The following is a 12,535-nucleotide window of genomic DNA, read 5'->3' as shown; positions in this document are numbered from 1 at the left end:
GGAAGGAAAGCAGGGAATAAACTCCTGGAGCAACAAAGCAGAGAAAGCTGGGGCGTTTGCATGAACAATGTGTTCCCTACAGATATGGGCTGCTTGAATAGTGGGGACATGTAATGGGGATTGCAAATCTTCTTTTGCTTCTAACACGTGGTGCCATTGTTTGTGTCCCAGCACTGCCTTTGTTGTAAAGAGAAATAAAAACCACCAAGAAAACCCAACCAAGAACTGAGGGGGAGTTACAGAAACAAAGGCCTTGAAAACTGGCTTGGGAAAGCAATTACTTCCTAGGTGGAATTGTCAAATTCTAGAGACCCCTGTGGGTTGCCAACTGTTTGGAAGGAAAGGGATCCCCAAGTAGTGGATGAGCCATGAGCAGCACAGAAGCAAAGTAGTGGAACCTCTCTCTCCTGTCCTGCCAGCTCCATACAGTTCAGAGCAATTATAGTGATGCTAGTTTCATGAAAAATAAAAACAAAGTGATCTTCTCAATAATAAATAACCCCTCGAGTGCCTCACCCATTAGTTGTGGTGATTGTAAAGGTGGGAGTTCAACTAACTCACTTCTTCCCTTGTACCTGATCTACAGCTTCTTCTGAGTCTACAACAAAAACCCAGAGGAAGAAGGGAAAGAGTTCATGGTGTGTGATAGGACCTGGGATGCCTCTGTTCCCAAGGGAACTGGCTGAACTTTTCGGCTTGGAGACGGATGCGCGGAAGCCCGGCCTTGGCAGTGCAGGTCTCCGCTCGCAGCCTGCTCAGGGGGCCTTGGCCCAGGAGCCCTGGCAGGGGCAGCTGAGCAGCGCTGCCCCCGGGGTCACTGCCAGGGAGCACAAGGTGAAGGCTGAGCATGGCTCAGCCTCACAAAGAGGTAAGGCGGGAGCTGGACCGCTCTCTGGCGGGAGGAAGGCTCTTGTGCCAGCCTAGAGAGCCTGGGCACATTGCCAGGGAACAGTTCTGCCCTGCATGTGCCCCCTGCACTGAGCTGTGCTGCTCCCAGTGCCCCGTGGAGCTGTAGGGCTGCTCAGCTGTGGGGCCAGGAGAGGAGCAGGAGGGTGCGTGTGCAGCTGAGCCATTCCTGGAAAGCACAGGCCTCTGGGCTCCCTGCTGTCCCAGGGCAGCCCAGAGGCCAGGCTGTTCCTGTGCTGGCTCTGTGCAAGTGGGTCAGGGTGTCTCCCTGGCCTGCCTCAAGTGGCTGCTGGCAGGAGAGTGTTTCCCTGTGCAGCTCTTTAGAAGTTTCCAGGGAATCTCTCACATGAAATACTGTAGCTTCTGATGCTTTATGTTGTCATTGTGGCCTCTATTATATTTTGTGTCTCCACTTTGCACTTGGGACTGACTGCACTGGTCCCAAGGAGGTTACCCTGGAGTCAGTAGTTTCCCTGTCAACTTCTCAGATGCTCTTACCTTCCAAGGCCTTGCCCCCAATCCAGAATAGCCCTCCTTCCTCAAAGCCCATATCTAACTCTTTTTTATTATTAAGCTGACCATTTTGCAGGGCAAAAAATCCAGATTTAAGACATTGGTTTTTTGCTACTTTGCTGCCACGTGATTTAATCCTCTGTGAAGCCATGTAAAGAGTGATTCATCCTCTGAGTTTTAAGGGCTCTGTTGGAGAGTGTTTCAGAATGAGCTACATTGTTCCACTTCCATTAGGAAAATCAGCCTTTGGTCAGACTGGCCTGAAAGTGGCCCAATCTCACACAGTTTAGAATGAAAATCCTCGGGGAAAGCAAGTTATCCAGTTTCAAGAACACAATTCACGTTTTGCTAACACTCCTGCAATCCTAAGCTTTTCTTTTCATGTCCTCTAAAATATTGCCACAAAGAGAAGAAAATATTGATCTAAATGCTTACGGGTATTAGAACCCGGGAGTTCTTTTAGGAACCAGGGAGAAGATGTTTACTAAAATCAGCATGAATTAGGACAGATAAGAATCTCTGTCAAGAGCAAGCTCCGTCTCTGCCCTTCTCTATCAAACGCAGCGGCTCTCCAGCATCCAGGGCTGAGGCCTCCATCATGCAGGAGGTTTCATTCTGCTGGCCACAGAGCAATGCCATGTCTGCTGCCAGTGCACTGTGGCAGTAGCCCATCCATTGGGAGAGGTTCTAGGCATATGTAGCTTGCTGCTCTCAGACACAATCTCTGGGTCTTATCAGAGCTCTGCAATCTGGAAGCTGTCTTGCCTGTTGCCCAGCAAGGCGCTGTTGGGGGCTTGAAGTGTGCCAGAGATTTACAGGAACCTTTGCTTCCATTAACAGGCCTCCCAGTGAGCCAGGCCAAGGAGACGGATCACCCCACCAGTGCTGGCCTTACGAGTGCCGAAGCCCTGAAGGATGGCTTTGGAAAGGTGAGGGATAAGGACAGGGATGAGCAGACTTCCTTTCCAGTGACTGTTTAGTGCTAGGCCCAAACTGTCCCTGAAAATCATAATCTTCCACTCTTGGGGGGTGGGGATTCTCTTGGGAATATATTTGACAGCTACAGAGCAATTGCTTGGCTATTTCCAGTGGTGGCAAGGTCACTGGTTTGGAGATGGTGCTAAGGTCATGCCAGAAGCATTCTTTATGTGCAAAGGCCCTTGTAGAGAAGTTCTGAATGGCAGAGCAAGCTACACATCAGTGAATGTGGGCAAAGTGCATCCTGGGAAGCACAGAAGCAAGGATTCTAATGCTGAGTGTAAGCAAGGGTGCAAAATAAAATGGGAGAGTTTGATTTTTCCTGGTTACCTTTCTTTCTGTATCTCACAGCCCTCTCATTCTCAATTTTTCCATGCATTACCATCAATGTTTCTGCAACTTGTTTTCATGTGACTCCTCTTTTTGGCCTCACGGTCTCCGAGAGCAGCTGAGTCCTTCAGAAGCCAGAAGTGAGAAACAGCTGCAATTCCTGGCCATGAGTGTTAAGCAACAGCTACTTACCCCTCCTTGCTGCGTATTGCACATGGTTTTTATTCTCCTGCCATGGCCTGTAGGAAGGGAACTGCCTGCTCACTGATCACGTAGGCTCTTCATCTGTCTTGGAGCACTCCTGTGATTTTCTTGCTTCAAGCAGGGCCTCCTGACACAGGCTGAGAAACAGTACCTTGGAGCAGTGGGAGGTTATGGCAATAAAGCGTTCCACCTCACTGTGTGTAATTGCCAAGGTGAGGACAGGAGACATTCTTCAGAAACCATTGGAATGTACATGGAGCTGCATCAAGGACTGTGGAACTCTATGGACTCTGTGCTCCTGATGAGATGTTGTGTCTGGTTTGTGTGTCTCTGCTTACAGTCTGTGATGCATTCCCATTGCATGTAGGTCCGTGCTGCATTGGGCAAGTTGGCTCAAAGGAACTTAGAGCGGATGCCAATGGAGCTTTTGGAGAAAGAGATCAAGACAGAGAGAGAAAAGGAAACGTCCTTGCAGCTGCCTCCACAGACAGTTGACCCCGGGGATGCAGCTGCGGCAAGTAAGTGGTTGCTACACCTGTGGTCCTTTCTGATCACTTGCTTGCCCTCTGCACAGTGTTGCCCTCAGACTGGGGGGCTGTTACATTTGCATCTGAGTGGGAGTTTGCATAGGATGTATTTCCGGTCCCCAAAGAAAAATGGAGAGGCATGAAGTGTCTTGCCCATGGCCTCACTGAGTCCGTAACAGAATATCAGCTTCCCACCTTCCCCTCTGAAGTCCTTCAGAGTGTAAAATTCTGTCTTGCAAAGTACACTGGGGCTTCAGACTCTCTCCTGGATAGCAGCCTCCAGGAAAAGTGGGTCCAAAAGAATGCTTTTCAACCAAGGTGCAACCTGGAAGAAACAAAATTCAACTCCTTCTAATGAAAACCCCAGAGACCCTTCTCCCACCACTCCCTGCTGAGGAGCTGGTGCTGTAGAGCTGTGCTGAAGCCCCGAGCCAGTGCTTCTGTTGTAGCCCCAGGAGCAAGCAGCGTTGCCGACTGAATCCGGGCTGAGGGGCTCTGACTGCAGTGCTGTGTGCGCTGCCCCAGGGCAGCAGCAGGGACCTCAGGAGGCAGCACTCAGCCCGAGGGCATCACGCAAGGTTATCTGCGCTTTCTTTTGGTAACTTCCCCAGCCAGCCTCTGAAACAGGAAAACAAAAGCAAAGCAATACTGGGGTTTCCTTGTTTCTTCGGGGAAGCATCACTGCAATTTGGTTTTAAACCAGAAGAGGGTAGATTTTGATTAGATATTAGGAAGAATTTCTTTATAATGAAGGAGATGAAACACTGGAAGAGTTTGCCCTGAGAAGCTGTTGTTGATCGATCCTTGAAGGTGTTCAAGGCCATGTTAGATGGGGCCCTGAGGAAGCTGCTCGTGCTGAAGATGTCCCTGCTCATGGGGGCTGGACTAGATGGTGGTTAAAGGTGCCTTCCCACATAAACTCTTCTAGGATTCTGTGATCACTTTCCCATGGTTCTGTGCCACTGTTATACTTGAAGTTCTTTGGGATAACAAAGAGATGTTACCCAGCTCCAGCAAGTTTTCTGGGCCTTTCCATTGTCACCCTCCACTTCTAAGCTCCTCTTTGGTCCCTGCAGGCTTTAGCCTACTGCCTGTCAATGGCACAGCTTCCAGTGTGCAGAGGAAACACCCTGGTAGTGCCTTGAAGAAGAAGGTCTTGAGGAAGCAGGACAACGTGCCCTTACTGTCCAAGAAGCCCATCATCCATGGAGACGGCAGCTTCCCACGCAGCTCCTCAGGTAAGCCTGCTCCACAGCAGCATTTTCCTGCACCGGTTTTCCTTGCACAAGGAGCACAAACTGCCTCCTGATTCAGCCACCACAGCTGGGATCTTGGGTTCATAGCCTGTGCTGAGAATGAACAGCAAATCTACTCTTGAGTTACTCCAGCTCGGCAGAACTGGAGCAGTTGGTTCTTATTGATCCATTGGAAAGCTGAGCTGCATAAAGTAGTGGTAAAGACCTAAGCTCTGGCTTTTGCCCATCCTGATAGAGCAAACTACAGCACTGGTGCCAGGAGGCAGCTGTAACTGCAGGGATGAGCTCGGGGCAGTCTGGCAGGGTGTGCTCACTGTGCACCTACGAGTACCACCACGATCAATTGTCCACTCTCCATCTTGGCCCGCTGCCTGTGCTGCTGTCCGGCTCTGCAGCCAGCTTTCCTGCTCTCCCAGCAAGGGTTGTCTCTGCATGGCAGTCAGCCACTTGGTGCAGCCGTGCTGCTGCTCCCAGAAGTGCCCAATGGCTTCTTGCCGCTGCCATCCCACGGCCTGCAATGCCAAGAGGGAACAAGCAGCGCCTCCTGTGTCACCCCACCCAAATACAGCGGCCTGTGTAGCAGGTGACAGCCAGGAGGGGCTGCCTGGTGCTCCCAGGCTGTTTGCTGCCTGCAGTGAATACATAGCACATAGTCCCTAGTGGCTCTTGCCTCTCCTGTGAGGGCAGCCTGCCTGTGCTATGATCCTGAGTAGGGTGAGAGAAGAAGAAGGGAGCTAGGAATGATACTTTGAGTGCTCTTTTCTAGTGATGCTACTTCCATGCTCACAATTGACCAGAACTAGCCTGACGTGGATCCCCATTCCTATTGAATATAGATGTGTACATTGACATCCTTCTGCAGTGACACCACTGATGGCAGTGACAGGGGTACATCAGTGACAGCCAGATAGCTCCCATCTGAATATTCTAGATTCTGTGCAATATTTAAACTCCATCATTTGAGACAGCTCAGATGTTTCCTTGTACACATTAGAAAACGACCTGTTGAGTGCATGACATGAAATTGATGATCAAGAGTCCTTTGGATGACAAGTGGGTTTCTTAAGAAATGCATTTATCATCTGAATTTTCTCATACCTTGTAAACTGACTATCAAGAGATTGTGTCTGCCAACAATTTGCATCTGTATTTACGTATTCTTATCATCAATTTGCATTTGGAAGGCTTTTTTATCAACCATCTGGGCTAGAGATTCCATTTTTCCACAAGAGAAAGCTTAGGCTTGCACAGTGTGCACACAAGTCCATTTGAGGACAAACAAATTTCACCTCAGCATCTTTCAAATACAGCCAGTGTGTACTTTATTGAAATAGTAAAGATTCATGATGCTTGGAAAGAACAAAATCCATGAACTACTCCCTTCCCAAGAGCAGGCTGAAATGTAAGTGCACTCAGCTGCCCTCTGTCTAGAATATTTGAAGCCAATGGGAACAGAGGCGCTGTGAGGTGTGAAGGGTCAGGTATCGCTGTTCCCTGGTAGCTGCTCTGAGGGGATTCAGCCGGGCCCAGCAGGACTCGCTTGTTCAGGCTCGGCTTGGTGCTGTCACGAGGCAGCTGCAGGTCTTTCCTCAGGGAGTTGCAGAGTGCCTCTGTCCTCAGGGCTCGGGGAAATCAGGGCACTGAGACAGGAGAGGCAGCTGAGGGGTCCCTCGTGGGGAGCAAGTCCTGCTGGTGGGCACTGTCTCACAGGGAGTGGGAGCTCTGCGGCCTCAGGAACGTGCCGCTGGCTGTGGTACCTGTGGCACTTGGGAGCTGGCGCTGTGTGGGCAATTGTCAGGTTGAGCCAAGGAGCTGTGCCCAGCTGGGGGGGCTGGGAGAAAGCAAGGAGCCAGAGAGCAGGGAATTCTCTGAGCCAGTGCCAGTTTGTACCTCATGGAAGCCTGGCTGGGAGATGGGGCTGCAGGCCGCTCCATGGCGGGGTGCCTTGCCCGGGGCTGCAGCGCTCATGGCTGACCCTCTCCTTACAGTGACCCCGCAGACGGCCACTGGTGCCGAGCGCCGAGAGGAGCCGCTCCGTGGGAAGGGGCAGAAGGACGGAGCCTCTTTGGAGCCACAGCAGTCCTTGCTCGAGGCACTCTCCTTGCTCAGCAGCGATGACTGGTAAGAAAGGCCCCGTTCACTCTGTCTCCCTCTTAGCGTTAAGGTAGGTTAGGAGAGCATCTTGCTAGTGCCTCTGAGCCCCAGCAGCCGAGAGAGCCGAGGGGCACCAGTGAAACCACTCCAGAGCAGAGAGAGGATAAAGATTTGAGAGCAGCCTTTTCTTGGCCTTGGTCTGCAGCAGTGCTCCAGCTGTAGCAGGTCCGTGCTGTTTCCTCGCTTTGCCTGCTGCTCTGTGGGGCTGCAAAGGAAATCTTGAGGGAAGAGAGAAAGCTGTGGGACAAGATGATTTGCTGGCTGAAGCCAGAAGCAGGATGGCAGCAGTTTGGAGTGTAGAGATTTGGGTGCCTCGGGGCCCAGTGGGACTGAGTAAGATTTGTCTCTGGCCCCACTGCTGGCAGCAGATGCAGGAGTCAGGGTCTGCCTGTGACCTTCCGCATGTGAGTCCCAGGAGCAGCTACAGGGAGTTCTTCTTTCTGAGAAATGCACTGAGTTGTGCTATAGAGTCACTCAGCCTGTCATTAGTCCTGAGGGGCTCGTGGCAGAAGAGAAGGAAAAAGAAATAAAATCCTCTAGGAATCTTGCACTTTTGCAAGTCAACTGTTTCCTTCTCACTGCTTCATATGGGCCTGAGATGTTTTGTCAATACTCACAATGTGTCCCAAACTTAGACACAGACAGAAGGAGGCCTGTAGAGGCCCAGAGGTGATAACCCCACAAATGTTAGGTGATATTGGTTGTCTTTTTGATGTCTGGGTTATCATCTACTCACTGCTGGATGCTTCATTCACCCTGGGATAAGGACTCCATTCACCCTGGGATAAGCATGAAAAATCTGCTGCAATGCATCTCCTTGTGCAGTCGCCTTTGCTCTGCCCTGTCTCTTCTGCTTTCTCTTCCCCATTTCTGTTTGGTGCCCTGTGAGGTGCAGAGAGCTTCTGCAGCTGTGGGGGGGTCCGGGTGACACTCAGGGATGCCCGTGGCATCGGCCGCCAGCCCTGCGCTGCAGCCCCGATGCATCATGCGCCTTCCTGTAGCTGAGGTCCTGCCCAAAGCAAGTGCTGAGAGAGGGAGTTGTTTGCACCTTGTAAATAACATGTTGCTGCTGTTTTAGGTAGGGGCTTTTGGGAAAAGCTAGACTTTCAGCTGTTCTTGCCCGGGTATGGAATCTTCTGGGGCATCCTGCTGCTTTCTTGGGGAATGTGTGAGGTGGAGTGGAGTGGGTGACAGACAGGCCTAGATTGCAGAGTGGAAACTCAGCTACAGAGTGCCAGTGCAGACTCTCACTGCTGAACTGCCTGCTGGGGCTGGCAAAGAAGGAAAATGCCCCAGACACAGCCCAGTGGGACTGTGTCTCAGGGACAGGTACAGGGAGGTGACAAGAAACAGCAGCATGGCACGGTCTCACAGCCTCCAGGAAGCACTGACATAGGGACTTCATGTGCCAGAGACTTCAGAAAGGCTGTCTTGTTAAACGGCCACAAATGAAGACTCTGAAAGCCCTCTATTTGCCTCTTGGATTTGTGTATGCTTTTGACAGCCACAGCAACCTGTGGCAGCGAGTTCCACGATTTCATCAAGTACTGCTTGAAAAGCACCTCCCTTTGTTTGACTGAGCCGCCAGCCTGGTAAATTCAGAGGGTGCTGCCTAGTTCTTGGGTGGAGAGAAAGTCACTCTTTTTGGTACTTGCCTTTCAGGGAGCTGAAGGAGAAGGGACTCTTCAGCATCAAACACCTGGCTGAGTCCCACTCAGAAGTCCTTCTTTGTAGACTTCGTGAGGTTTGCTTGGCACTTACCAACGAGGTAAGAACATTGTTCTGAATCGTCCTCCGTGCTTCTTACACGGTGTGTAGAGTAGATATGTGCTTGTTCATCTCCCTGTGTGCTCAGGGACTGCCTTCATTTCTGTTTCTAGACCTTATCTTTCTCATGTCTGTCAGCTCTCTATAGGATCTGTGTGCACATGTAGCTCTATTTACTGGTAGGTCGGGCATCTGACACTCTCCTCTTGGAGCGAGCTGCCATTACAATGCAACGTGCAAATGCAGAAGCGGAGACACTAATTATGTTATTTGCTGCAGTCCAAATCTCTGCCCAAGCTGTAATTCAACACTGCCAATTAGTCTGTAGACTTGAGCCTGTGTTTTCTGTTTCCTGGCTGAGGGCTTCAACTGCTGCTGTTACTTTTTCAAACAGGAGCAAATGACTCTTTTGTCTTTATGACTTGTGCCTTTATGGCTTGAGAGCAGCCCTTGCTTTAATTTGTTTCTTTGTTTTTTGAATAAAAGGGCCTAAAACCAAAGCAGTGGACATTCCAGAAGAATTAAGTAGAACACTTTAAGTGAAATAATATGTTTTAGGCCTGCAGGAAGCAGGCCTGAGGCCTAGCACAAGTAGGTGCCAGAGTTAAGTGCCTTTCTGTGCTTGTGCTCTTCTGCTCTGCCTGTGCTTTTGTGTTCCCCTGGACACAGCGGGAAGTGTTGTCATTTCCTGGGACTTTTGTCTAAGGCAACTGGTTTTCTTTTCAAGGTGATTCTTATGTTTCCCCTCATGACTTCCCCAGGTGACCAACCTTCGCTCAAAGGTGTCTTACTCTGCAATCGTCACTCTTGGAGAGCTCTTTGTGACCTTGCAGAAGGACATGGACTCGGAGGTGGATGAGGTTGCTCGGGTCCTTCTCCAGATGGTGTGGAACTCCCCAGAGTTTGTTCAGAAAGCAGCCAGTCACACCCTGGGAGTCATGGTGGAGCATGTGACTCCTGCACGAGCAATGACTGCTCTCATGGACAGTGGAGTCCAGTAGGTTCTTCTTCTCTTAGTGATATTCTTCACCTTCTATTGTGTGTGGGGGGGGAGAAGGGCTGAGAGAGAGAATGGGAACGGTGGGAGGGAAGGGTCCTGTATCCTGCATCTTCTGTGAACTCAGTGACTTGATTCTCCAATCAACCTCACTTCTTTCCTCTTGTCACCTATTTCTGCCCTCATGCAGCCCTTTAGTTGACAGAATCACAGAGCTGTAGAATATGCTGAGTTGGAAGGGGCCCATCAGGCTCATCGAGTCCAGCTCCTGCCCTTGCACAGAACAAACACGCCAAGGGTCACACCATGTGCCTGAGAGCGTTGTCCAAAGGCTTCCTGAACTCTCTCAGGCTTGGTGCTGTGACCAGTACCCTGGGGAGCCTGTTCCAGTGCCCAGCCACCCTCTGGGTGAAAAACTTTTTCCTGATATCCAAGCTCAACCTCCCCTGACTCAGCTTGCTGCTGCTTCCTGGAGTTCTCCCAGTCTGTCCGAGTTGCCTAGATGTGGTGAATGGTGGGCAAGTGAAAGTGCCTGCAAAGGCTAAGGATAGAGCCCTGTGGTTTTGTGGGAAGAGGGACAATTGCAACTGCAGCTGTGAGCGCTCTTTGATATTTCACAGCCCTAACCACAGAGGCCTTGGGAAAAACCATGCATCTTCATTATGCCATTCACTTGAGAAGTAAGGAGGGTTCTTGCTGGGGCATGGAGCACATGGGGGAGAACGTGCTGGGTGTGGCACAGCCTGCACAGCAGGTGCAGCTCCTGCCAAGAGGAGTCTTGTAGGACTGTCCTGGCCTTAGAGGCCCACTTGCTATTCAAACTGATGTCTCATGTTAGCCTTGAGATGATGAATCACTGTACAGGCACCTTCACAGGCCGACTGCCGTGGGACAGCTGAAGCAGGTGCTGCCTTAAGTGTTGGTGCTGGGCCTGATAGTCCCCAAGAGACACTGTCTAGAACAGGACAAGCTGGCTAAACTGACTGCCACCCTTTCCTCAGCTTTGGAAAAGGGGGAAACGTTCAGATGTATCTCTTGCCAAGCCTCACAGAAGAAACTGGCTGCATTGCAGAATATTCTGCAACTTCATGTCCCACAGCGTGTTTTCCCTGCATTTGTTTCTTTCCCAAGGTCTGCAGATTTGGGGTAAATGGGTGGAAATATCCTTAATCCTGCTGCAGCTGTCTGTGTAGTGGCTGGCCCCTGATGGGTCAGCCTGGGTTGTCTTTAATTTCCCTCTTTCTCAGAGTGAATTTGGGGAAAGACGTTGAGTATCAGATAGTGCAGGGAGACTGAATTCCTCACTCTTGCTTGCAGGCAGTCCTTCTGTAGAGTGCTAACTTTGTGTTTCTCTGCGGACAGAACCTTCTACAGGTGTCCCAAGTGTCAGGGAGAACCCAGGCCTCCTTCCCCCAGCAATGACAGGGAGCATGCTCTGGCCAAGGCCTGCGCTGTGTCCCTCTGCTCCCTGTGCCCCAGTGTCCGCTCTCTTCTTCCCAGGAGCCGCCACGTCCAGGTGCGGAAGTGCGCGGCCCAACTCCTCCTGTCCTTGATGGAGAAAACTGGAGTCACGAAGCTCGCAGGAACGCCCAGGGCTGAGAGGCTGGCGCACGCGGCAGGGACGCTTGCTCAGGACTGTCACGAGGACACAAGGTAATGATCTTCATTTCACCTCCTAAAACAGGAAAACTGTTGGGTGTCTGGCTGTAAAGGGCAAAACCACAAAAGAGTGGAAGCTAAAGGAAATATTAAGTTCCCTCACTGTGTGGATGAGGTTCACAGAGTCACGGAATACGCTGAATTGGAAGGGACCCATCAGTGTCATCGAGTCCAGCTCCTGCCTGTGTGCAGGGCCCCCCAAGAGTCACTCCATGTGCCCGAGAGCATTGTCCAAAGGCTTCTTGAGCTCTGTCAGGCTTGGTGCTGTGACCACTGCCCTGGCTTGTCTGGGGAAATGACTGTGCTGGGGAACCTGAGGTTGTCCCGCAAGAGGGAGCATTGCCAACTTCCTGGGACTTGAATGATTCTTTCCTGAGATCAAAAGAGCCATCAGATGAGCCAGTCAAACAGTTTTGCTTGGCCTTAGGTGCACAAGACAAAGCCAAAATGTTGTCTAATGTTCATCACTGAAGGATCGCATACATCTATTTCTCATTAACTTAAGACTTTCCTAGAAATATTCCCGGGGTCTTTAGCCAATGTATTCAGTCTTTCTAAACCTCTTCTGCAGATTTCTGTAATGCTCTTATCTGTGGCTGAATGACCTCCAAATTGCTTCCTGAAGAAAACTGTGGTTTCCTAGTGGCAAAATCAACCCAAACCACCCAAATCCCCTCACTTTGAGGATTCAATTCCCATTAATAGCTGCCAAGAACGCATGAGCAACTAGCTGTCCCTGTGCATACATATGGTATAGAATAATCAAAAGCAAGCATGAGGCATTTGGTCCTGGCTTCCCTGCCAGTTAAAGAAAGGCAAATTACTGTGCAATGGCAGCAAGACACTGCTAATAAGCTCTGACTCAAAGCAGAGGTGTTTTGCTTGTTCCCTGGGATCCTTCGATGCCACAGAAGCGCACCCACAGTTTCAGAGTGAGATTGTATTTTTCTGTTGCCCCACGTTCTCCTCTTGCCTCTTGTGTTCAGCTGACAGCACTGTGCAGTGACAAGTGGAGGTAAACCTCTCTCTTTGCTGAGTAGGTAATGCCTTCTCATGCAGGTATGGCAGCTGCTGAGTTTAAGGTATCAGCTTATTCTGTTAACGCTCCTCCTTTGTTTGTTCACCTTCTATTCTTTCTTTCCTTCTTTCTTTCTTTCTTTCTTTCTTTCTTTCTTTCTTGTTTTAGGCATTATGGACAGGAGATGGTGAAAATGATGCTGAATCACCAAAAATTTAAAAGGCTT

At 50.4% G+C, this 12,535-nt stretch overlaps 2 long non-coding RNA genes across 2 annotated transcripts; both read left to right on the top strand.

The window, feature by feature from the left end:
- The first annotated feature begins 4,536 nt into the window (after nt 1–4,536).
- On the top strand, nt 4,537–9,437 carry LOC125323893. The gene is made up of 4 exons (XR_007202679.1): nt 4,537–4,696; nt 6,703–6,835; nt 8,531–8,636; nt 9,397–9,437. It is a non-coding gene; the product is annotated as an uncharacterized LOC125323893 (long non-coding RNA).
- A 153-nt stretch (nt 9,438–9,590) lies between these two features.
- Nucleotides 9,591–12,518, top strand: LOC125323903. Its single transcript, XR_007202689.1, has 3 exons — nt 9,591–9,632; nt 11,133–11,285; nt 12,478–12,518. It is a non-coding gene; the product is annotated as an uncharacterized LOC125323903 (long non-coding RNA).
- Nucleotides 12,519–12,535: the final 17 nt, after the last annotated feature.

Source organism: Corvus hawaiiensis, chromosome 3, assembly GCF_020740725.1.
Source record: "Corvus hawaiiensis isolate bCorHaw1 chromosome 3, bCorHaw1.pri.cur, whole genome shotgun sequence".
Taxonomy (NCBI): domain Eukaryota; kingdom Metazoa; phylum Chordata; class Aves; order Passeriformes; family Corvidae; genus Corvus; species Corvus hawaiiensis.
Note: the sequence above shows the minus strand (reverse complement) of the source record. Positions and strands in the feature narration are given on the sequence as shown.